This window comes from Melospiza melodia, chromosome 15 (genome assembly GCF_035770615.1).
Source record: "Melospiza melodia melodia isolate bMelMel2 chromosome 15, bMelMel2.pri, whole genome shotgun sequence".
NCBI lineage: Eukaryota > Metazoa > Chordata > Aves > Passeriformes > Passerellidae > Melospiza > Melospiza melodia.
The window spans coordinates 16,208,710-16,234,383 of NC_086208.1; the positions used below are offsets into that span (position 1 = coordinate 16,208,710).

At 48.1% G+C, this 25,674-nt stretch overlaps 2 long non-coding RNA genes across 2 annotated transcripts in view; one reads left to right on the forward strand and one right to left on the reverse strand.

Annotated features, from left to right (window-relative positions):
- Positions 1 to 3,082: 3,082 nt before the first annotated feature.
- LOC134425347 (uncharacterized) lies at positions 3,083 to 9,056 on the reverse strand. Its single transcript, XR_010029658.1, has 3 exons — positions 8,975 to 9,056; positions 8,398 to 8,511; positions 3,083 to 5,215 (listed from the first exon to the last, which is right to left on the reverse strand). It is a non-coding gene; the product is annotated as an uncharacterized LOC134425347 (long non-coding RNA).
- Positions 9,057 to 9,918: 862 nt separating this feature from the next.
- The window catches only part of LOC134425029 (uncharacterized), a 32,347-nt gene continuing 16,591 nt past the window's right edge, over positions 9,919 to 25,674 (forward strand). The window contains exon 1 of the long non-coding RNA XR_010029572.1: positions 9,919 to 9,974. This is a non-coding gene — a long non-coding RNA (uncharacterized LOC134425029). The remainder of the gene's footprint in view (positions 9,975 to 25,674) is intronic.

Here is a 25,674-nt window from a genome sequence, read left to right on the forward strand (position 1 = left end):
CCGTGTATATATGTTTGGAATGCTCAGAGGAGGATTTGTTTAGGGACTTCAGTTAGTTTTAAGTTTATAGCATTTAAAGAAAGTTTTTCTTTTCATGCTGAGTTAGAACAAAAGATCTATCCAAAGATTGAATTGGACAAAAGAGGAGGGTTGGGATGGAGAAGCTTGTTCTATGTTGAATTGAGGAGATCCTTTTTTTTTTTTTTTTTTTTAAGAAAAGGAAAAAAAAAAAAAAAAAAGCTGTTAAACATGGCGACTCTTTCCCTCTAAGTGTCTAATTTATTTTTTTTCCTTGCGGTTCCCCCACTTCCCAACCCTCCCTTTTATTATATTTTCTGCTTTAATCTGATCTCAGCTCGCTCTATTCCTTCCCACCTTCCCCCCCGCCATTCCTGCCACCGGGACTGGCGGGGAAAGACCCAAAGGCGACCCGGAACGACAGCGAGAGCTGCGGAGCCGCCCGCGGTGCAACCCACAGCTCGGGAAAGGTCTTCTTCACCCCCCCTTCCCCTTCCTCCTCCTCCTCCCTGCGCTCTGCCCTCCCCGCCGCCGCTCTCCCGAACCGGCCCGGCCCCGCCGGGGGGGCGGCGGCCCCGCGGGGCGCGGAGGGGGCGCGGGAGGAGGCGGCTCCCCAAGTTCAGACAAAAGCGGGGGCTGGGGCCGGAGGAGGCGCCGGGCGGGCGGTGCCAGCCCGCGCGTGTGAGCGTGTCCGTGTGTCTGTCCGTGCGTGTGTCTGTGCGTGAGCGCGTGTGGCAACCGCGCGTATCTCCGTGCGCGGCGCCGGCCCGGTGGGAGGTGGTTTTTTTTTTTTTGGTTTTTTTTTTTTTGGTTTTTTTAATTTATTTTTTTGGAGGTTTTTTCGGAGGTTCGGAGGAGGAGCGGGGGGCTGCGCGGCCGCGGGGGCGACGCGTGGGAAAGTGCGCGGTGGGCGGCGGAGCGGAGCCAACATGGCGGCCCCGGGCCGGGCGCTCGCCCCGCGCAGCCGGGGGGGCCCCGCGGCCCCGCTCCGCGCCCCGCGCAGCGCCCCGAGCCGCCGGGAGCGGCCGCGCTTCCCCCGCCGCCCGCATCCCGCCCGCGTGTCAATGACCTGTGGAAGCATCTCCCCCGTGCGAGCGCGGCGCGGAGCGGCGGGGTCACGCCGACCCCGGGCGGGATAGCGGGGTCTGCGCCCGCAGCGAGAGCGCGGCGTCCTCGGGATGGGCCCGAAAGGGGAAAAAATAATAAAAAAGGGGGGAGAAAGCGATAGGGATAGCGAGGAAAAGGCAAGGATGTTTCGAGGCGCTCCGTAACCGCCGCTGATAACGAGCGGGATGTGGGAATGGAGATGGGTTTTATTTTTATTTCCTTCTCCTCTTCTTCTTTTTTTTCTTCTTCTTCTTCTTCTTTTTTTTTTTTTTTTTTTTTTTTTTTTTTTTTAATTAAAACTTTAGTGGGTCCTGGGGATCGCGCTCGCTTCGCTTTGCTTTGTAGAATGGAAAGAGATACACGGAGAAATGCAGGCCTTGTCAGGATTTATTGAAGTTGGGTTTAAAAAACGTGCTTCAGATGATTTTTCCCATTTTCTCAGATTTCAAAGGCTCCCCGCAGTGCGGCTGCCTAATTAATGGTGAAATTCAACTAAATCTAATTATGCAGTAATTTTAAAGCAGTTAGTCCTGGGCGCTGCTTTGTAATAGGAACCCAGTTTTTAAAGTTTGCTTAATGTGTTGGTTTAGGGAGCTGGGGAGGAGAAGGGTGTAAGGGACAGAGCTGTGGGGTTGTTTCTTTTTCATTTCCCCCTTCTCCCCTTTTTCTCCCCCTCTTTTGTAAAGCAAAGAAATGCAAAATATAAACCCAAAACAGGCAGCGAAAGGCAAGGAGAGAGGCTGTCTTATCCCCTCGTATGCGATAGGAGTATTGAGTGAGAAGCACCAGCGAAAGTGTAAATAACACAGTAGTTAATAGGGACCATAAAGGTATTCCTGGCCTGTGGATTTCCAAGTGCCGAGCTGGTTTAGAGAGGATCTTGAATCCTGCGGTAATAAAGGGGCAACGGAGACACACAGCGTCTCTTCTTGGGAAATAGAAACCAGATTTCAGCTATTGAACATCTATTGTCATTAAGAGGAGAGGCTTGTGCTCGCGAAGTTATAAATCTTATCACCCTTTTGATAACACAGTTGTAATCAGTTAGCATCGCATTCAAACCCAATTGTAAAACTGCCTAATTTCATATGTCATACATGTCATTAAAACTTTATTTTTCCCACTTCTCTTTTTTTCCTCCCCTCTCTCTACCCATCCCCCCCCCCCACGTAAAATGTCAACAGATCTGGCTGTAACGTGCAGCAGGGAGAGCCCGAGGTGGCTGCGCTGCTCCGGGGGCGAGCCCGGTGCTATGATGAAGAGGGTTTGCTTTCTTCCCACCTAGGTAATCGGAAGCGTTTCTATCATATTAGAAGTATAGGAGGGGGAAAAAAAAAACCCCACCCCATAATAATAAAAATAGAGGGGGGTGGGAGGCAAGGGAGAGAGGAAAATGAAATCCTTCTCCTTCCTTCGGAATTGCCACGCTCAATGAAGTTCTTTGAAAGAAACTTGTCTTATGATTAGCTAAGCAAACACATCTGCTTTCCTAGTTTGGGCTTAGCTAATTATCAAAACAAAGGGGCCGTTTCTTCTTCTACCTTGCTGGAAAGAAGATGTTATTTCAGGAGTCCTGTCCCTCCTCCCCCTCCCTGATCCACACACACACGCAGCCCCCGTCCCAGCCCTTCCCAGCGAAGCACCACGCTCCTTTTATTGGGATTACCGATGGGGAAATGAGTTTGCGCACTCCTCTTCCTAATGTTAAGCTTTATCATTACCTTCCTTGGAACAATATTTTTCCAACCAAATGTCCCTGCGGCAGGGCGGAAGGTGGAGGTGGGAAGGGGAAGGGAGGAGGGGGAAGGTGGTTTTGAATTGCGGACCAACTTCGCAGCTATTTGAATCAAGGCTGCACTCGGTTGATTTTAGTTGACAGAGCGTGTGTTGAAGCTGAACTCTATAATTTGCACTTCTGTTCTTTTATTAGACTTGGACAACGAACTAATGAGCTTTCCCAGACCAGTGTGTCACTTGTATTTATTTTCTTTCGGAAACTTTTAGATAGAAGAAGTGTTCTCGCAGAAGGGCAGAGGTGGAGGGAAGGTTTCGCGCGGCGCTCATTTATTTATTTATTTTCCTGGAGGTGCAGGGACCAGCTCTGCGCTGGTGCGGATGTGTCTGTGCGTGTGTGCGTGTGTCCCTGTCCCCGGTGAAAGGCGACCCACGCGGTGTTAGAGCAGGAGAAGCTCCGAGCTCCATGTGTTATCCGGGCGATGCTGCCCTTGCAGTGACTCGGGTGGTGGGAAGGTAACGCGGAGGCGAGCCTTGCGAGACGCCCGAAAACAAGATAAATACATGAATTCGCGTCTAAAGCCTTGGTCCTGAAGGCAGAGGCTCCGCGGTGCGGGCGCGCTGTGGAGCGGAGGGCAGTGAGCGGCGTGAACCCGAATTTGATCAGACCTCTGCAGGAGCGGGTTAACTTCATAAAAGCGAGAGCTGGCTTTAAACATGTACCTGAGAGACGCTGGAAGAAAAGGGTTTGAAAGCAAATAGAAAGGTTTTTAATATACATGCATATTTAAGAAAGGGAGAAAAAGCCCAAAGGAAGGGTTTCCATACGCAAAAAAAAATAAAATAAAATAAAAAGGGGGCGAAACGTTTGTCACTACATGACCACCAACGCACGAAGCCGTATCCATCGCTCGCAGCCTGTTCCATCCGTGCGAGTCGTGAGATATTTTGAATTTTGATTCCAGCGTGTTTTCTTTGAACTGGGCCTTTCGGTTTATTAGGGCAGGAAGAGGAACTCAGCAATCCTCTTTGAAACACGCTTGGTTTAACTATTTTACACAAGTTTGCCCAGGTCCCTGGAGATTCTCCAGTTGAAGAAGATTGAAATTAGAGTTAAAAGCTGGCGGGGGGGTGGTGTGTGTGCTGGGAGGGGGTGTAAGAGGGGTAAGGGGGTGGAGGGCGAGTGTGGAAGAGGGTGATGAATCCATTGTAAATGCTCTCCTGTATTCCTGTGTGTTGGGGAATGGAACAGAAATCTGCGTCGCCTTGTTTGATCCATACGCGCGCATCTGCGGGTGCGAGTGCGTGGCTCGTACTCTGTATGGAGACATGCACACACATCTCTAGGCCACGATTAATATTCCCAGAAATGCAGGAGAAAAAAGCTGGCATTTAGCGGCCATACGGAGAGGAGCACGCTGCCTGCTTCCCAGCAGCTTCGCTCCCAAACTTTGCCTTTTCTTTTGTTTTCTTTTCTTTATTCTTTTTTTTCCCCCCTCCTTCTTGTAAATTGCTGTTAACGTGTGTCTTTATGTTCTGTCTATAACTAGGATGTAATCAGGCGCCCCATGTCTCTCTCTGAAAGCATTTAATAAATGTCTATTAAAGCGCTACAAATGTAAGATAAATTTAGTGGCGCTGCTGTCTCCCTGTATCCAAACGGTAATGATGGATTTATCAACAGGGATTCGCCTTCAGCGCGGTGAGAGAGATTTACTCAACAAATAAGTCGGAAAAGCACCCACCCAAATACAATCATTTATACGGAAACTGATTTCTTTACAGCACCACAGATTCGAGGGAACATACAGCTTATTGCCTTTTTTTTTTTTCCTTCTCTTTTTCTCTTTTTTTCCTTTTTTCACCCGTCCTCCTTTTATTTCCCTCCTTTTTAACATAATCAGTGGAGCTGAGAGCGTGTGTTTGTCTCTGTTTTGGGAGTGTTTGCCTGCTTATTGCTGGTGGAAGCTCCCAGACTCGATCAAACCCGGATCAATGCCTAATTTCTCGGCATCACCCTCTCCCTTCTCCCCCCTACTCTCACGTAATTTTTTTTTTTCCTTCAGCCCCAAAATATCGAACATACGCGTGTTCGGTACCAAAACCCGTCGAGTTTCGAAGACCAGGATGAATAATAAAAGGGGGGGGAATTGTCCCTGAATTATCTGCGTGTCGCTCCATAAATGCTTGCGAGCGGCTCTCAGGAGCCACAGCACCTCGCAGAGATGCTGCCTACCTCTGCTGAAATTTCTCTCTCCTTTTTCTCAGCCTTTGCTTTGAACCCTACCCAACACCCTGCACGCGTATAAAAGGAATGAACTCAGAAAGAAGCGCCATTCATTGTTGGATTCAAGCACTGTCAAAAAAAAAAAAAAAAAAAAAATTACTGAAATGCAGCCACAGAGCGCCCTTAAGATTATTTCCCTTTCCTAGAAAGTAGCTCCCAACCTCAGATTTCTCCCCCCTCCCCCTTCTTCCCTGGTTTTATTTCCCCCCCTCCCCCCCCACGCACACACACCCTTGACCACATCTTTCTCCGATTCGCCTTGGAAAAAAAAAAAATTGCATGTGCTGATGTGATGGAGCCCTTTAAACAACGGGCATGTGAGAGCTGTATTCACTCTGAAACATTACCCCTATTTTCTGAATTTCCTTCCTTTCAAATAGCTGCTCGTATCTTACCATCCTGGATCTCCTGATTTAAACATCCTCAGTTCTGGGAGCTTGTTAGATACATCTACGTTTTAATTTAATTTAATTTCGGTATTGTACTTAAAACAACAATAAATAAACGCGAGAACTTGTGTTTTCCTTTGCAGAGAGTTCTTTATTCTTCTCCAGAAATTTCATTGAGATGTCTCTGTACTTTGTTTGTCAGTTATCTTTGTTCCTTTTAAATAAAGGGCTTTTAAATGGACTTATTGCTCCCAGCGTGGGTTCTTCTCTCTAAATGTTAGAAAATTGTGCCATCTACCCGCTATTCTAAGTACTGTCACACTCGGAGACCTCCAAGGACCTTCCAGCCCCAACTTCAATACAACTGTGTCAAAGGGTGCCTAGTAGCGAGAGGAGAAAGGTTTGCGTGGATTTTACAGATTTCCAGCCTGAATCGCTCTCTGAAGCGCCAGAACGATCTGCAAAGATGCAGTTGGCTCCCTTTGATGGCTGGCGCTCCGGCCCCAGCTCCAGCCCAAGCCTTTGCAGGAACTAATGAAGCCTCCCTGCCTTTAGCTACATCGCACTTTCTCTCCAGTGCATAGTTTTCCCTGCTAATTTTAGACACGAAAAGTGTGGGTGTGCAGGGAAAGGGGGGGGGGAGGGAGAGGGGGCAGTCAGTCTTCTGTCGTAATTTTTTTTTTCTTTCTTTCTTTAAGAGAAATAGTCAGATATTTATAGCCATGGCCTCTAATGCTGAAAATATAGTGTCGTTAATTGAAAAACAAAAGTTCGCTCGCTGAGGTTGGTTCTGGCTGATTAGCTGGGGATGCTGCTGGCTGTGTTTCCAAGGGCGGGATGAGCAAAACAGAAATGTATATAAACTTTACAGGCCTTTTTATCTCCACCCCAATACTTTGCACAGTAACCCAGTTCTACCTCATTAGCCCAACTGGAACATTAGTGCTCAGGTTTAAAATTAGATTTCAAAACCTTTCTTGCTCGTGGGTAAGTAGAAATAGTTGGGAAGGTGTCTCAATCCTATTTTTTTTTTCTTTTCCCACTAAAACTTAAAATCAGAAGCGCCTTCTAAATCAGTTTAAATGGATTACCAATTTCCAGGTTTCTGTAATGGTGTAGTTACATGCCTTCGAAATTATTTTCGCACCTCTTATGAGTATCAAGAGAAGATTGAGGGTGCTGGACGAGTATTTATGTGCGGGAAAAAAAACCGTGATACGCTTTATGACTTTTATGACTTGTTTCACACTGTTCGAGAAATGGAGTTTTAAGCAATGTACAATTAAAACTATATTGCTCTTTGGACAAATTCCAAGAAACTTCAGAATCAATTAGTTTAGATCCTTGAATACTTGTTGCTAATACGTTTATAAATGTATATATATATATATATATATATATATGATATCAAAGAACAAGAACGACTTGCCAAGGACAGCTCTGCTCCAGATGTAATTTTTAAGTCCCTGCCATATAGCTGCGCAGAATCCCTTCTCCGATTTCTCATTTTTCATTCATTCCTCTCGGAATATTCAGGCATCACAGAATCATTTTTCTCTCCCTTTTTTCCACCCCCCTCCCCCGCCCAATCCCCTCTTTTCGTGCCCTTTCGAGCTTTCCGGGAAGTTTCGCCATTTGTTTTTGTTTATTTGTTTGTTTTTCCGTTTGATAGTTCCCAGCGGCTTTTTAACCATTCCCGTGATTATTCCTATTGGCCAGGTACTGGGGTTAAAACTTTATTCTTCTCTACCCACAAACTCCCGCCCCGCAGGCGAAGCCACATTCAGCCCCTCTTAATTCCCAGGTTTAAAGATAATCCGAATTTTAAAAGCGGCTCCACCAGCCGCTCTCTTCCCTTGATCACAAACTGTTTTGTCATCTTAAGCGCGATTTTCCATCCTTCTCCAATATTTTTTTTTTTTCCTTGCCCCAGAGCCTTTTTCAGACCACATTTCCACAATTCTGCTGCCTGCGCTTGGCGGTGGGAGCGGGGCTGCTGCCTTTGGGGCCGCAGCGGCTGGGGCTCAGCCCCGGGCATCCCAAATCCTCCCAAATCATCCCAAACCATCCCAGCGCTTTCCTTGGAGATCACTGTCCGTTCCTATTCTTTGCAAGGTTTATTTTTCTGGACAAGAAAGTGGTGCCCCCGCTGCAGATGTAATGGATTCCACTCGCAGGTTTTCCTTCCTGAAGAATCTAATCTCAGCCAACAAGTTTCTGCCCTAAACTCCTGCTTCGTTATTTGTGAACGACCCCTGGAAATTTGCTGGACAGTGACCTCAAATTTCATCCTCTCCGCAGACGGTTTCGCTTACCCTTAAAAAGAAGCTTATTTTTTTTTAAGCTCACTAAAGTAAATAATAACAACAACATTAATAATAATAAACTCTGACAGAAACATATGCAAAATATCTTGAGGATAAAGCCTTAAATGAGACATTGACATCCAGGCTAGTTTTTGCACTGACACTGCGTGAGGCTCAAAGGAGCAGTGAGAGGCAGGGCTGCCATCCAGCAAACTTTGCTGGACTTTATTCAGATAAAACTCGATCTTTCCCTCGCTGAAGCCAATGGCGAACTTGTACAATAGGAGGCAGGTCAGAGCACATCACACTGCCCATATTGTCTTCTGAAACATGGGAAGAACCCTGCCACCTTCCTCAGCTGCCTTTAAAAAAAATTATTTTTATTATGTTCCACGCCTGATAGACACCCCCTCCCCGCTCGTGTTTTGTGTTTCCTAGTCCCTTTATAGGAGGATGATTCATTTTGCACTGTCACTATTTTCAGTTTTGTGGGTTTACTGATGTCTTACTAAAGGGAAAAAAAAAAAAAAAAAAAAAAAAAGTACACTTTTCCTACCCCAAAGGTCTCATTAGCCTCCGCTGGCTGCTTTTTAGACAGCAGCTCAGTCTCTCTCCTCCAGCTGAATTTGTCCAACCCCTTCATCTTCTCATGTTTTATTTCGAGGTCTCACTGAAATAAAACCATTAAATCCCCAAAAGGTCAGCCTGTCCCCGCTCTAACATCCCCGCGAGCCGAGGTTCCGTCCGCGCTCCCGTTCGGATGCGCTGCGGGGATGCGGCGGGGCCGGGGCTCGGGGCGAGCCGGGCTCGGGCTCCGCAGGGTCCCCCGGGACAGCCCCAGCACCTTCCCCCTGCAGCTCCCCGCACGCTCTGGCCAGACCTTAACGCTGCTTATATTATTATCATTATTATTATTATTATTATTATTATTATTATTATTATTATTATTATTATTATTATTATTATTATTACTACTGATATTCAAATGGGTGCCCGTTTGTCCCCCGCCACCAGCGTGTTTCAGAGCGATTATCTCATATCTTTGCTGCAGCAGTAAGCTATCCCTCAGCCCCGGGTCAGGCATTGATCTCTCTGCAATGTAACAAACGGCCGGGTTAATTTTCCCTCATTACCATTTCCATGGCTCAGGCTCCACACGCAGGACGGAGCCCTCCAGCCCCGCGGCCGCTGTGTGCGGCTCGGGGCGCGCACACGGACGCGCGGCCGGACAGACGGACATGCGCGCCCCAAACCCGCGCAGCCCCGCTCCGAGCGCCCCCGAGCAGCGCGGGGCTGCTTTTCTCTCCCGTGTCACCTCGCCTGACCCCCCCTCTTTGTACGGATTTGGGGTTTTCTTTGGGGTTGTATTATTTTTTAAACGTTGTTCTGCTCGCTATAAATTAGAAGGATTTTTCTTTTTTTTTTTTCTTTCTTTTTTTTTTTTTTTTGTTCACCCCGTTTACTTCTTAATCTTTTCTTCTTTCTTTTTTTTTTTTTTTTTTTTTTTTTTTCTTCATCGAGTCTTTTCATTCACTGGTTGCAAAAGAAAAGGGGGTTGGTCAACACCAAAATGGCAAAGTTCAGCTTGGAGAAAAAAAAAAAAAAACAACAAAAAACAAAAAACCTCCAGCTACCTACAAAGGGGCTCAGGGCTTTGTAATGGCAGAAAGAAACAAAAATGAAAAGAAAATTGCAGTTGAGGCTAAAGTGTGAGAGTGTGTTTGTGTGTATGTATATCTGTGTGTATTTTTAAAGGTTTCTTTGAACTGCCTTTGTGCTGACTAGGCAAAGCTCCTTGCCAATGCTAGTCACGGTTTAAGGAACTTTGAGTTAACCTCTTATATCGAATGAATCTTTTCATTTGGAAACCAATAAATCTCAATCTCTAGCCACCTTTTGTAGAACAGGCTGGGGCTTACCAAGGCGAGGCTGAAGCTTATAATAAAGAAGAGATAAAGTTTGCCAAAGTTTGGGTTGTTTTTTTTTTTTGTTACTTTTTTTTTTTTTTTTTTTTTTTTTTTGTAACCTTCCCCTCCTTCTTCTTCCTCTTCTTCTCTTGTAAATAAAAGTTTTGGAGATGGCAGCATTTGGAAGCAATCCGGAGAAGGACTTGGATCTATGCATTGTTTCACAGTAAGCCTATTTACTTAAATAGAGTCTTCAGGGATTGAAACACGAAAATGATTTATAGTTTTCCAACAAGTCATTATTTTGGTCAGTTGTTGAGGGTGGGGTTGTGGAAAAGGAGGGGGGTCCATACAGTCTAATAATCAATGTGTGTCTATGGAAAGTGAAAAGGGAGGGGTGGGGAGGGGAGGGTTCTGTAGATAAGTAGGGTTAACACTATAAACATTGCAGACAATTGAGTTTTCCCATCTGAGCGGGAGTTGGGGAGAAAAGGGGTCTTCACATTTATCAGGCATGGGAGAGGGGGAGTGTGGGTGGACGAGAGGGAGGGGGGAAAATACATTTCTCAAATCACTCCGGACTCACTCCTTTGGTTTCTGCCTTGCACTTTTGCATTTTGGGGATCATTTCTTTGAAGTACTTTGAAACCCAGCGTTTCATCTAATCTTTGGACGGGAGACGTGACCACGAGAATCACTGTTTTGATTTATTTTTTCAGTATTTATCTCCTGTCCAGTCTCCCTCGCTCGCTCGCCTGATTATTCCATATTTATACTCGTGTATACATAATGTACAGATTATATATATAATGCCCCCGTAGACATCTTTTAAAAAATCATTTGCAATTTCTCTTGCACGGAGGCGCAGTTCACTTCTCAACCCCTCTCTTTATCCTGTTTTATTTCAAGACGCTGTCTTCTTGCCGTCTCCAAATTGTTCCCATCCAGGAGTTATTAATTACTCTTACAAGGCGGGAGATTCTTAACTAATAACAAAGTTGTAAATTACCACCTTCCCTCAAATATTTCTCATTTGTCAACCCTGATTGATTTGATTAATATTCCACCGGCTGAGATCATTTCAAGTTGCACTATATAATCAGCAGCACCAGGCTGCTCAGCAGAGCTTCTGCTTGCGGAGAAGGATTTTCTCCAGCCCTTGAGCTGAAGTGTATTTTTGCACTTGCTCCAGAGGAGGTATAAACGTGGACCTACCGCTAAAAGGACTTTAAGGTGCAGAGGCTGAATGCGGTGTCGGGAAATTATTAAATGAGCAGAGCGTATCTGTTTGGTAAAAAAAAAAAAAAAAAAAAAAAAAAAAAAAAAGGAAAAAAGGAAAAAATGAAAAAAAAAATCAGTAAAGAAAAAGAAACGAATGGTAAACCCTCATGTAAGCCTGGAAGAAAAAGAAGACACGGGTTTCTGCCCTGCTTACGGGGCTGGTTCAGCCCTCGCCTGAACTCTCCCACACTCCCTCCTCGCCTTGCATGCAGACTGTCACATAGCCTGCAATAAACACCCAGCACTGCGGTCTGTGCTTTGCTTGTGGCCTCGGACGCAGAGAAATAATACCAATAGCGCTTAAATTAACCCCCCATGCCTCGAAGTGACAGACAATAAACTTGGCTTCAGCCCCTCTCGCTCCGCCGCGAGTGGGACTGGGATTCTGGTTCGAAACCATCATATTGACTTAATTACGTGGCTGTAAATAACGGCCCAGAGATCATCTTTCTCTGCTTTTAAAAGGGGGGAGAAAAAGGCAAAAAGGTCATCTGGGTGAGCTTTCTGCCCTGTGCCCGAGCGGAACCTCCGCGCACCGCCGCGCGTATGCACCTAGAGAGCAGGGTGTAGGAAAGAAGGTGGAAATGGCCAAATAGGAGTGACCCCTGCCTGCCTGAGCCGGGCCAGCAGGTCCTTGCTGTCCTTGCGACCCAGCGACACCGCTCCCGCCGCCAGCACTTCAGTTTTAATCTTAATTATATTAAGTGAAGTAGCGGGCTGGCCGTGGGGCTGGACGTGGTGCTGCCTGGCAAAGCATGGATCGTGACTATCGCCTTTCTATCGCTGTTCACGACCCACCTTGTCTGCGGCCGGGGGGCTGGGGGGCTTTTTGTGCTTTTTTTTTTCCTTCCCCTCCTTTTGGTGGTTGTTGTTGTTGTGGTTTTGGTGTGAGTGTAAAGGTAAAAATGAGAGACACGAGTGAAATAACATTCCGCCCAGTCACCTGCAATTCAATATGCACACGAGAGACGCCGATGTATATGAGACGATTTTAATTATGATTAGAAGACACACTCTGAGCAAGAAAATAGATTTGGAGGGAGGGGAGGGCGGGGGGAAAAAGAGGATCTGGAGGAGCATTAATGAAATCTTTCCCCGCGATACTAAAAGAAACAAGTGGTTGATACAACGGAGGTGATTTGTCACCCAACTGCAGAGGGGGGTGGGCGATGGGATCTGAGCATCATTCCTTGCCTCCCCCCCCCCATCTTTTGAAGCACATGATATGCCGCGATGCCTGGCAGGCAGAGCCCGCACCACGCCTGTGCCGGGCTCTCCCCGCCGAGCCCCCCCTGCCCGCCGGCCGCGGCTCCGAGCAGCGCCGTGCTCGGGCCTAATCTCGAGGGGAGAGACGGTGTTTGTGCGCATGGAACCTTTTGTCTCGGCCCGCGGATCGCCGGCCTCTGCACAGACAGCGCCGACAGTTCAGGGTCACCGGCGATTCCCGGCCCCGCTGCCCGCAGGGTGGGGAGGGGGACGCGGGCAGAAGGTGACCCTGGCCGGTCCCTCCCGGACAGTTGTGGCCCCGGGAGCCGGAGCGGAGGCGGTGGCGGCGCGGGGATGCCGGGGGAGCGGCCAGGACCTGTTCTGCCCCCGGCTGCGCCCTCCCAGCCCCGGCGCGGCCCCCGCCCGCCCCGCGCCGCCGCTGTGCGAGAGCCGGCTATTTTTCTCAGGATGTGACTTCCAAGTGGCATAATCTGTGGGAGTGTGAATCTGTTCTCGTTATGTTTGTCCCCTTCGGTATTTCTACAGGCTCTTTTATTTTTTCCTTTCTTTCCTTTTTTTTTTTTTTTTTTTTTCTTCCCATCTCTCTCTCTCTCTCTCTCTCTCTTTTTTTTTTTTTTCGGTATAAATTAACTCCGACTGAAACCACCAGATTGTTCCGAGGAGACTACCTCCCTAATGACTTCATCTCCAAAAGTTGACTGACACTCTAGCGAACTGCCAACACCTGTTTCCCAGCACCCAGACTCCAGAACCCACCAGACCTCGTAAATTTAGCTTCTCCCTTCTCCCCCCCTCCCCACCCTCCCTTAATAGATGACGTGAATATCTGAAGGGAAAGGGGGAGGGGGAGATGGAAGTAGGTCACATTTGAAACTTTTTATTTTTCATCTCTTCTGAGCCAAAGGCGGAGATAAAAGGGCCGGACAGCTCCTGCCGCGGGGTGCCCGGGGCTGGTGGCAGCCCTGGGGTCGGGGTCGGCCTCCAGCGCTGGCAGCTACCCGCTCAGGCGGGGTTTAGGGGCAAAGCTCACGCCTGCCCGGCAGATCTCAGGGGCTGTAACCATGACCCGAGCCCTCTCCTCGCCTCTGCCTTTTCCCGAGGATGCTGCAGGTCTGGGGCTCTTTGGTCCCACCTGGCCCCGCAGGTCTCTGATGCAGCCTCGCTGCAGGGGTGATGCCAAGCTGGGCCGAGGGGACAGCGGTGGGACAGGGCCAGGTGTCACTCCGGGCAGAGGGACACACCAGAGGGGCTGCCCCTGGGGGAAGGAGGGGTAGGAGGGCGGCCAGCATCGCCCCCGAGCCTGCGGGAAGGATGGAGAGGGCTCCAGCCCGAGGTGGCCGGGGCAGCGGTGGTGGCAGCGGTCCCCTCGCCAGGGTCCTGGGCTGTCTGGGCACTTCCCTGCTGCCCGTCGTTCCCTGCACAGGTTTCAGAGGTTCAGGAGAAAAATAAATAAAAAATTAAAAATTAAAAAAAAAAAAAAAAAAAAAAAAAGGAAGGACAGAAATTAAAAAGAAAACTATCTTGTCGCATAGGGAAATTCCTTTCCAGCTGCAGCCTTGCTGGAGAGGCTGCGGGGAGCAGGCACCATGAGGCCGGAACGGGTGCCGCAGCCCCTGCCCCGGGCGGCCGAACCCCAGCTGTCCCTGCCCACCGTGCAGGAGAGCTCTGCTCTGCTCGCATCCTCCCCCAAACCCCCCACCCTGCCCGGGACAGCCTCCGCCACCGGGCCTGGAGCCCAGCACGGGAGGAGGGCGAGCACAGCCCCGCAGCGCCGGGTGGCATCTCGGCAGGGCGCTCCTCAATGCCGGCATCTCCCCTTCCCACCCCTCTCCTCATCCCCCCGGGCGCCCCGAACACCCCGAGAGGAGCCGGTCCGCTCCCGAACAGCCGGGACAGAGATTTGGCACACCCTGGGCGGAGGGGAGAGCTTTTGAGGGGCGCTGGTAGGGTGACTTTGGAGCGCTCCTCACCCCGAGCGGAAATCCCCAGCCCTCGGAGCATCCCGCCCCCCACACGGATGGAGAGTTGGAAGTTGTCTCCTCTTGAAAAGAACCCCCTGAAATTAATAGGCTGCGAACATAATTAATAGGTGGAATATGCAAAACGTTTGCGGTGTTTAAAAGGCTCGTGGCAGGTCCGCGTGTCTGTGCGAGATACTGAGGTGTCGCAAGGGCTGGTTATTAATGGGCAGGTTTTACGTAGCTTAAGGAGAGAGGAAAAAAAAAAAAAAGGAAAAAACAAAAAAAAGAAAAAAAGAAACCAGGTTTTCTTTTTCTCACTTCTCGCTCTCCCTCTCTCTAATCCAGGAATCATTAGCAACCCCCTCTGGCTACATGTTTTGCATCAGTGAAACATTATGACATAGTTGTAATACAAACTCCGCTGACTTGCTCTGCATCTTGTGGTAGGAAGTGCAATAACAATAAAAGCATTTAAAAAAAAAAAAGACTCCGGGCATTAAGTTGTCTACCTGGAACACTCTTTTCTAAACAAACAAACAAAAAAGAAAAAAAGAAAAAAAAACAAACCCCAAAAAAACCCCCCAAAAATAAAAACAAAACAAAACAAAAAACCCAAACCAACAAAAAACAAACAAACAAACAAGGTGGTGTTAGGACGGAAAACTTCTCAGCCTGAGGGATCCACTGTCCGCACTGGACAGGGGGAATTTCTTCCCTGTCTTTTCACCCTCCTGTTTTGTTGGGGTTTTTTTCCCCTTTACCCTAATTCTGAGTGTTTTTCATAATTTCTGGGTGTTGCTGCATCCCCCGCACTGCCTGCTCGCATGCCCGGGCTCTTAACAAACCCCGACCGGGGACATTATCTCCCCGCAATATTAATTGTCAAAAGCAGCCTTTGCTCAATTATCTCTCTTCCACCTGTCGCAGCTGTTGGGTTATATTGTTCCCCGTTGAAATTCTCGCTGGAATTAAAAAATAGAGCGATTTTTCCTCTTCTTTTCTGCTTTCTTTGAAAGAATCCAATTGTGCTGGGGCCGGCCGGGGGCCCGCCGCCCCGCACCTCTCTATTTTCTCCATTACTCATTAACTAATATTCGCTACTTTCTGCTAAAGTCAAATGGCTCTTAATAGCTCTTTACATTCTCGGAATAACATGTGGATGCTCTTGATCAATACTTAATAGCACGTTTCATGCTAAACAACTGCCGTGTGTGCTGCTGGGCAGGAGTTCTGTGCGAACGGGAGGGCGAAGAGGACCCGGGGGAATCTCTGCCCTCCGTTGTCACCCAAAGCCACCAAAACCTTGGGAATTGAGGTCTTGCCTTTCCTCCCTGCCCCTGCCGCTGCTCCCTTCTCAGAAGAACCGAAAAGGATCCCCCCAAATCCTCCTTCCCGCTCAGCACCTGCCTGCGAGGAGAGATCCGCGGGGTGCTTTGAAACGCGCATGTGACACTGTCCCTATTGTGAGCCTGCAGGGGCCTTCCTCTTCTTTTTTTTTTTTTTCTTTTCTTTTTCTTTTTAATAATTTCCCAAACGAGTCCTCCAAGTGCTGGAAGTATTTCGAGACTTTACGTTTTCATCATCTTCTTTACATTGCATTATTCACTGCTTCCTATTCCATTATTATTATGATTATTCCCTTAAGCGACGTGGGAATTTCGAACTATATCAGCGCTAATGCTGGTGTTTGGGGAGTTTTACCATTTAATTTATTTTTTTTTCCTGGGGAAAACAAACAGATTAAAAAAATGTTAAATTATCTTGAGAAATAGCAGTGGTACGTGCTCCATAAGAAAATTACTCTGCCTTCTGAGTATCATTTTGATTTAAAGAAAGTAGTTGATAGTAGTTAATGTGAGGGTTTTGGTTTTTTGGGGGGGGGGTTTGGTGCAGAAATTGCTGCCATAGCGGGCAGAGAGAACTCCTTCAATTCTGCTCTTTTTACTCGAATGCCCAGTCTTATCACAGCATTTTGCGCTCCAGGACAGTCCCGAGCTCAGTCTCCCTGGCGAGGTCAGGCACCACCGCGCAGGAGGGCAAAAAAGACATTTAAAAATTGCAGAGGAAGCGAGAAAAGCCTTTCTGTTCTTTTTGAGATTTGGCTGCAGGAGCTGCGCGAGTGCTGTCCCCTGGCTCTGTCCCTGGGTGCTGTCCCCTGGGTGCTGTCCCCTGGTGCTGTCCCCTCGCTCCGCGCCCCCGTGCGCGGCCCCGCAGGTGCGCGGTCGCTGCGCGGCTGCAGTTGCGCCCAGCGCAGCGAGGTGGCGCTGGGGAGCGCGGCGGGCGGCGGCGCGGGGGGACGCGGGCGCGCAGCGGGCGCGCAGCGGGGTCACCCCTCCGAAAAATACACCCTCCTAACCCATCGTACGTGTTTTTATCAAAATCCAACCCTCCCGGTGGCAGCTCTGACCTTCCCCGATTCCCCTCTCCCCTCTGGAGCGCACACCTTCCGCGCCCGCGCTCTCCCTGCGGGCATCCCGCTTCCTGCGCGGCCGCGGAGCGGAGTCAGGTTCTGCCGGCACCTCTGCCGCACTTTTAGGGTGGTCAGTGTTATTTCAGCGCTCAGGCGTTAAGAGAGAGCAAAGGTAGGGAGCAACCTGTCTGCTTTGTTTAAAATAATTCCCCCTGTGGCCCCGCTCTGCCCCCCTGGAAGCGGCTCTGGCGCGGGTTTATTAATGAACGCAGGTTATTGGCAATAGTTTTATAGAGCCAAACACGCTGCGGGAACCTGGCCGCGCGGGGAGGAGAACTCCCACAAAGGTGAATTCCCAGCATGGGGAGCAAGCACAGAGCCGCCAGTTCTTCTGTGGCCAGGGAAACTCCTGAGAGCTTTGACGCGTGCTGTCATTGAGGAGTGCATTTCTCTGATTTAGATCTTTTTGTTTACTCTTTTAAGGTCTCTAAAAAGCGCGGGGAAAAAAAAATCCTTTATGGGTCTATCCTTTCCCTACAATACCTGCAACCTTCTGAGAGATGATCGCTTTTAAAGAAATGTCTTAATAGTGTATGAAAATTACTCCGTGAGCTAAAAGGATCCGAGATACCTTTCCTTTAATGGTTTTTAGAATATGATGATGATTACTATTATTATTCCCCCCTCACGCTCCCCCCATATATTAAACAGCTTCGACAGGAGTGTGAGGAAGAAACGGACACAAGAGAATTATTTACGGCTAACCCAGTGCTAACTTCCACATCCCCGTGCGTGGGCACATGTGTGATCATACATGACGCTTCCTCCCTGTGAGTGCAGCATCTCGGTGCTGCTCTTCCTCTGTCCCCACTTTTCGCCTTCCCTGTAACTTTTGGAGGCTGGTGGGTTGATGTTGATTTTCTTTTTATTATTGTTTTTAATCTCCGCGTTAGGCACGCAGGTTTCCCCATGCAGGTCAGGTCATTAGGAATGTTAACGTCGAGACAAAGAATTATAAACACGATCTCCAAGTCTCTCTCAATTCATTTCTTCAACCGTTTATTCGGTTTAAGTGATGAAAAGTGACAGTTCTGAAATAGACAGCTTTTAAAAGTAATGAAGTCAGATGACGCTTTAACCTGTCGATTGCTATAAATCAACTTTGAAAAAGATGAATGAACAATATTATTTGCTGGCTTAACTAGGAGTTAATACAGTGTCGCAGTAGGAGCTGCGGGAGCGCAGCGGCGTTGGGTGCTGCCGCCTTCCCCGAGCCTCACCCGCCGCCAAAAATAACAATGTTAAAGCAGCGAAACATGCGAAACATTCCTCCTGGTGCGGAAACCAGTGTCATTGTCACCGCTTTTATTACGGACCCTCGAAGGCAAAAAGGGGTATTTAAACGATCCCCAACATCCAGCTGGGAAAGGGAGGAATCAGCTATTTTCTCCTTTTTTTTTTTCCTTTTTCTTTTTTTTTCCCTTGTCGTTTTTAGAGGCCTTTCAAGCAAAAGTCTTGCCGCGTTACCGGTATATAAGGCCAAACTGACCCGTGTACCTCCACCAGGAAGGTTTTCAAAATAAATATGGGCCATTTCCTCCCTTTTACCTGATTCCTTTACTACCTGCAAGCTTGTAGGCGCAGCGTGGAAGAAAAAATAAAAAGGGAAATAAATGAAAAAAAAGAAAATCGGGAGGAATAACAGGAGAGGAAAAAGTAGATTCTTTTCGGGGAGAAAAACATAATTTTCGTGGGTGAAACAAGTGCAAGCGTGATGGGGATATCGCCCGTTCCTCCCGTCCCTTCCCGGCCTCGCGTGTAACCCGAAAAATACTGAAAAAGGAAGGAATTGAAAAAGAAGGAATTCCTTTCTAAGGGATGATCGGAAATGAATCAATGACTGGTTTATGTGCTGGGTTTGCTCCCGCAGCTCTCCTTGCGCCCTTCCCAAACCTCGCTCGGGGCCGCAGCCCCGGGACGGGGTGCGGAGGCTTCGCCTCTGCCCTTGGGAAATACGAATACCGCCCGGGGGTTGATAAACTTTTCCTTTTTTTTTTAGTCCGCAAAACGGTTTTTAAACAAGCTATAAACAGAAAAACAAACCACGAGAACTCCGCTTGGGATTCAGGGCCGGGATGGATTTTTTAATCGCCTTTTCCCCCCCCTTTTTTCTTTCCCGAGCACAATATAAATCAAAGCGCTGCTCATCCTTTCCCAGCACTGTTAACGGTCCTGGATTTTTATATTTTTTTTTTCTAGCCCTGGGTTGTTTTTTCCCCCCGGGGTGGCGAGGGGCAGAGGTGGCGAGGGGCAGAGGTGCGCGCCCCAGCGCGGAGCTCCGCGCACACCCGAGCGCGGCCGCGGGCGGAGCGCGGGAGCGGCGGCCACAAACGCGGGCCACGGGCTGGGAATTGGGGCTGGGGGGGTGTCTGAGATGTTACCCGGGCTTCTTTCTACAAAGTGTTATCGATTTTAGGCGAGTCTTGGCGCCCTCACCTTCCCCCCCCCCCCCGAGAAATGTCAGAGCAGAGAAGTTGAGAGAGAAGTTTCTCTGCTGCTTTAAAGGTGACCTTTGGGAAAGTTTCCGCACTTTCTCTTTCGCCGCTCAAGGACTTTATTTGAAGTTCCTTGTCTGACTACACTCTCTCCGAAGCCGAAGCTGTCTCTTACATTGCACTTCTCAAGTCTTTATCCTTGAAAAATATGGAGAACCAGATACATTTTTCTTCTTTTTTTTCTTTTTTTAAATTTTTTTTTTTTTATTTCCCTAAGAAAAACAACAGATCCTCCGCAGGGACCTCTTTCTCTCGGAGAAAAAAATAGCCTCTCTGTTTAGAGAAGAGCTCGGGAGGAGGGAAAATGCCTTCTATACCTGTTGCAAGCGCAGGTTGCCCCAGTGACTCCCAGTGCCCCCAGTTTGAAGCAGCAGCTGCGGGGAGCGCGGGGTGGGGCGGGAACGGATCCGCGCTTGCCAGGGGGGTCCATGGGTGCCGACCCCGGCCCGTGCGGGGCTCAGTGTCCCCTGCCTGTCCCACAGCCCCGCCGCACTGGGGGGACGCGCTCCCCTCGCCCCACACCCTGCGTGGAATTCCCAGGAGCTCCAGGGAGCTTTCCCCGAGGTTTATTCGCACGGAGGATGCGGAGAAAGCGGCAGGCGAAGATTTATGTTTACGGTAGGAGTCTGTGGGGCGAGCTGGGCCCAGTTCGTGTCACAGCCCTCGGGCCACAGCCCCGAGCTGGCCTCGCCTCGGGCGGGCGAGCGCCCGGCCCGACCAGCGCCGGGGTGCCGGCATCGGGAAAAAGGCCACGGAAAGAAACTTTCCCCTCTCTGATTGTGTTACCTTTGGCTCGAACGTGTAATGAAAATCCTCGGAAAATGTTACACAACACGAGGATAGCCTTTTGGAGCGAAGCGTCCAGAAAAGCCCGGCCGCTTCCCTGGGGGCGAGCGGCGTTATCGCCCGGGAAGCACAAACGCATCCTCGGCGATCCCGCCGCGCTTCCCCCCTTCCCGGGCCACCGAAACCCGAGCCCGAAAATAATATAACCCGTCGGCGGCCGCAGACACGGCTCTCACCCGTACAGTGTTACAAAAAGCATTTAAATTAATCAGGGCGCTCCCCACGGCCGCTAATTAGGCGGGGAGGGAAGGGAGGGCCGGCCGGGGCCGCGCCGGGAGGAGCCCACGGGCGGCACCCCCGGGCCGGGCTGAGCGCTGGGGAGGGACCGGGGGCGCTGCTCGGGCCCCGCGGGGCGGCTCGGGGCGCTGCCCGTGCCCGCGGAGCCGTGGGAGGGTGGATGGATGGATGGATGGATGGATGGATGGATGGATGGATGGATGGATGGATGGATGGATGGATGGATGGATGGATGGATGGATGGGGAGGATGGATGGAGCTTGGCGGCGCACGGGGACGCGCCACTTCCACCCCAGCTGTCCCGGCTGACCGCGGGATTAGCGAGGACACTGCAGCCAGGGAGCTGCGCCCTCCTCCAGCCCTACACCTCCCTCCGTGCGCCTCCACTAAGAACTAAAGAGTGGGTTCATAATATTTCTTTCAATTTCCATTTAATGTTATTTTAATTGCCCAGATCTCGCGATAAGGCAAACCTGGCGAGAGCTGGATTCATCCCCCCCCCCATCCCCGCCCCCCTCCACCAAAGTTATGATGGAAAAAGCAGAATAAATCAGAATAAATCCATCTCTGCGCCCCATCTCCACTCGGTACCCGGGGGGCAAGTGGGGGGCTCATCCCTAAAGCTGCACTGAGAAGCTCCTGCCCGGGGACAGGGGATGCTGGGGAGAGGCGAACAGCCCTCAGGAGACCCCCTCCTCCCAAAGTCCCGAGCTGGATCTTGCAATGTTTGCAATCCACACCCCCCCCTCATTTCACCACTCCTCGTAGGAACTGGTTCTATTCCCAACCAGCTGGGCTCGCAAAATCCAGCTCGGGGACTCACTTTAAAACTATTATTATTATTATTATTATTATTATTATTATTATTATTATTATTATTATTATTATTACTACTACTACTACTACAATTCCACCCTGCCAATGCCATCCACCACAAGCGAAGGGCTGCGGGGTTTGTGTTGTTGGGTTGCGGGGTTTGGGTTGTTGGGTTGCCGGGTGTTTTTTTTTGCCCGTGGCACAAGGAGGGGCTCCAGGGCGAGGCCGGAGGGGCTCAGGTGGAGCCGCAGCCGGGCCGGGGCCGCTGCCCCGCTCGGCAGCGCCGGTGGCTCCGCGCTGCGCTGGGTGGGTGGGAAGCGGGGCAGGGAGGGAGGGCTTGGAAACCCGTCCAATTTTCCTGTGAAAGAAAAAAAGAAAATAATCATGGAGGGGGGGGGGGGGGGGCGGGGGAAGAGGGACTGCGGTGAATCGGTGTGAAGGAAGTGGGATTATTGCCTTAATTTTGGACGTTGATAAGGGAATGAGGTAAAAACAAAACTCGCTTCATTATATACAACAAAATGTAATTTATACCCAGGGATGCCTGTCCACTGAGATTTACATCATTTGCTGATAGCGATCACACTTATTACTTTTCTTCAAAGACTTTTTTTTTTTCCCCCCTTAAAAAAAAAAAAAAAAAAAAAAAAGAGGGCATTTGTGCTAAATTGCCCAATGCTAGTGTGATAACTGTCAAAAGTTTGACATCAAAGGGAACTAATATTATTCAGTTACCAGAGGAGCTGTCTGTCCAAATAAGAATATCTTAATTACTGAATCACAACGGTAGAAAAGGGAACAGATCTGAAAAGGAGAGGGGCTGGCGGGGGGGGCGGGCGGGGTTGGGGGGGAGCTTTCAGTCTGTTCCTTTTTGATGAACCATCTATATTAGGCCACTGTGCGATTCTTAATCATGTTTAGTGGTTTATACCCTTTCTCTCTCCCCACCGGTCCTCTGAACTTTATAACTATATGTAAACACGTTGTCAGTTTGAAAATAATCTTCTCTGGGTTCTTGTTAGAAGAAATTTCAATCTTCTTCAGTTCTAGATTAGGCAGTCTAGTTTTCTCTATCAGTGAATGGACTGGGTTTCTTGGACAATAATGTGCCAATTGTTGATGGTTTGTGACCCATAAAATGTGAGGGTGACTATTCTGGCTTTGGTATGTAATTATGCAAAACACTTTCTATAAAGGCTTGCCATCTGATCTAATGACAGTCCCTGCGGTCTATTTCAAAAAGGGAGGGTCTCTATACACAGCTCCTGAGAGAAAGAAAAGTAACATTTTGTTTTAATACAAGTTTTATGGGAAAAATGGATAAACACAGAAACAGCCGAACACATAGGCAAAGCGTTTTCGGGGCAAACTCAACCAAGGAGGAGATATTTTCATAAGTTCAGCAGAGCAACACCACAGGTCCACAGCATCGGGGTAGGGACAAATGATGTGAAATCCCCAGAGGGAGGGAAAAAAAAAAAATATCTTCAACTCCTAAGCACCTTGGAAGAGATGGGAGGTCGCCGGGGACGCCGGGGATCCCGCACAGCCTCCCACCTCTGCGGGCTTTTCCATGCCACAGGAATCATTGATTCCCCCTTTTTTAGCTGTGGAGCAAGGCGGGGTTCTGCCTTAGCCAGCCTGTGACAGCGAGCTGGGCACTCGGGATGGCACCCACCATGCTTTCCATGGACGGCTGTTCCACCTGAGATTTTAATGCCAGCAATGTAAAATGTAATAAGAATAACCAGGATCGGCACCACCAGCTCCATCTCCCTCTCCAAAGAGCCTGGACAACAGAGGGTTTCTTAAAACAGGTGAACAGGAGGGCAGGAAAGAGACAAACCTCCCCTTAAAGAAAAGGGGGAAAGTTAGAGGTGTTTGGGGGTGTTTTGTTTAATACATTATTTGTATTTTCCCCATTCCTCCTTGCCCCCTCCCTTCCTGCTTTCCTGAAAGGAGGGACGCTAAAGGGCTCCGGCTGCTTTGGTTGCTATCAAATGACATTGCTGCTACGTCACGGGACAAAACATAAACACTGCTGCCAATTTAAACTGATGGGAGATGAAGCATACTAACAACCTGGATTATAATGGCAGGAATAGTTATTATTTCTCCAGAGCACATCCATGTATGCAGAGAGCCATAGGGAGCGAGCAGTCATGGCTGGAATTTTATCTCTCCACATAGGCATGATGTGTGTGTCCACTGTGACATGTTTAATTCCCCCGTGGACTAAAGTAATACTAAAAAAAAAATGGAAAAAAAAAAAAAGTAAGCAAGAAAGGCTGATTAAAAGGGAGAATCAACAAAATATCAACATGCCACAGAGAGGAAGGAGGAATAGATAATTAGAAGCAAAAGAGGAGCAGGTAATTATGATCTGAAATTAAACATGATGTTTAAGACGTCTCCTTTGTACTGCAGCGAAGATTTCAGATTCATACACATAATAAACACTCAGGTTGTCATCTGGAGGTGCAAATCTGAAAGATATTCCAACAAATGAAGTGCTGGCAGAGAGAGGTATAAAGAGATCTCCGCCTGTCAGGGGTCAGACAGCCTGAGATTGCTTCTAGAGATCTTTTGAAAATTTCACACGATTGAAGGCTTAGGGGCTTTGCTGTGTTCGCATTTCAAACTCAGATCAGCGGGATCACAATCAAAAATAGAGGTCTGGAAAATTTTGATGCAAAGATGGCCACAGGCTCCACTGATTTTTTTTTTTTTTCCTTCTTCTTCTTCTTCTCCCAGACAGACACTCTGACATGACTATGATCCCGGGGATGACAGAGTTGTCAGAAAAGAAAGGGAAAATAGCATCTTGTCTTGTAACTTCCTATCAGTCAAAAGGAATTTAGGATCCTCTTTCCAATAAAAGAGAGGGAGAAGGAGCAAGAGGGGGAGCGGGGGAAGACGAGGCTTTCTTACCGAGCAAAGAAAAGTGAAGAGAGTTGCGTGTTTCATAATTAATATTCCACACCTAAACGTTTCTGATCTCTTCCCTTTGCAGTCCTCCCACCCCATCACCTTCCTCTTCTCTACAATTTCAATTTTAGATCAATCCAGGTCCTCTGAAACAGTGTGCACAAGTGATAAAATACTGGCTACATGGGTATCCGTGTTAATACTGTATCACTCACCCTATATTCTTCCACGAGATATATTTTTTTTACTCGAACTTAATGTAACTAGGTGATTTTTGCTACAAACATCTCCTACCGTTATTGTTTTATTAAAAATATTAAATCGTTCTAATAAAGTATGTTTAAAGTCTGAAAAAATAAGTTATAAAAACGGAAGGAAATAGAAAATTTAGAAGCGTCCTGTGAGCCGAAGAACAGCAAAAGAAGGATTAAAGCAACGGGAATTGAGTTAAAACATATATTCAGTATATTCTATTTATAGCTCTTTTGGCAAGGTCAGGTGCAATAGGAAGTGTTTTATCATCTCAGCTATTTCAAATTAATTGCCATTGATTTGTTGACCAGGAGGAAGAGTAGTTAGCTCAGGTCTAATTATTGTGGTTTCTAAAAGAAATGCTGCGGGTAACTTTCCAAAGGAAACGAGCTGGGCTGGGAAACCGGACCTTGCCGGGATGCTCTGTCCTAATTAGCTCCGAGGCGAGTGCTTGGCACCTCGAACCGCCCCAAAGTTTCCCAGTTTGCATTTAATTCCTGGGTGCTCTGCAAGACAGGTCCTAAGAATTAGCGAAAAGTGCCCGGTACTGCTCATCCTGCATGGATTTTTGTGGGGTTGATATTTTAAAATCAATTTCTGTGGTGCCGTGTGTGCTGCTTCAGGTAAAGAGAGGACAGGGAAGCAGCGAAAATGTGCTTTTGGTAATTGACCATTTACCATTTATATATATATATATACACATATAATTTTTTTTTCTTTATTAAGAAAAACATATTTACAAGAAAGATGAATTTTTTTTTTGTCCTTGGAAAGGATGAAAAAGGATTCGGACTTCACTGAGTAACTGAAGTTTCACAATCTTTTCAGAAATAAAACATAACCACCCTTGCCATGCTGGGAAGCAGAAAATAACCTCTGCAAAATGCCTAAAATGAGGATATTTACGTTGTTAAAGTTGTGATAAGAAAGTCTGTGTGTGAAACCGCCAAAGTTTCCCGTTCCCCCGCTCCTCCCCAAATGTGACAGTGGTAACTCTGGCAAATGACATCTCAATAATGAACAAAACATTCTTCTTTTTTTTCCCCTTTTTTTCCCCTTGCCATCTGAAGCAGCCAGTTAATTAACAAATAACCCCCTCATTTTTCGTGGACCCCACTTTTTCTAAATGAAGGACGAGAACTTTAAGAGGAAAAATTGAAAACGAACTTGAGGGTGTGAAGAAAAATAAAACAAAAAAACTTTGGAGGGATGCGTTTGGGGTGTATTTTGCTCTGCTGGGAATATTTCAGAGTTATGTCACAAAAATAAACCTAAGCGGTAGTGGAAGCAATTTTTTTGAAGATAATAAACAAGGCTAAAGAAATTAAAATAAAATAATTCGAACACACAGAAATAGGTTGTTTCAAAGGATTATTAGAAATATCTTTTGGGGGGGAGCTTTTGTTTTTTCTC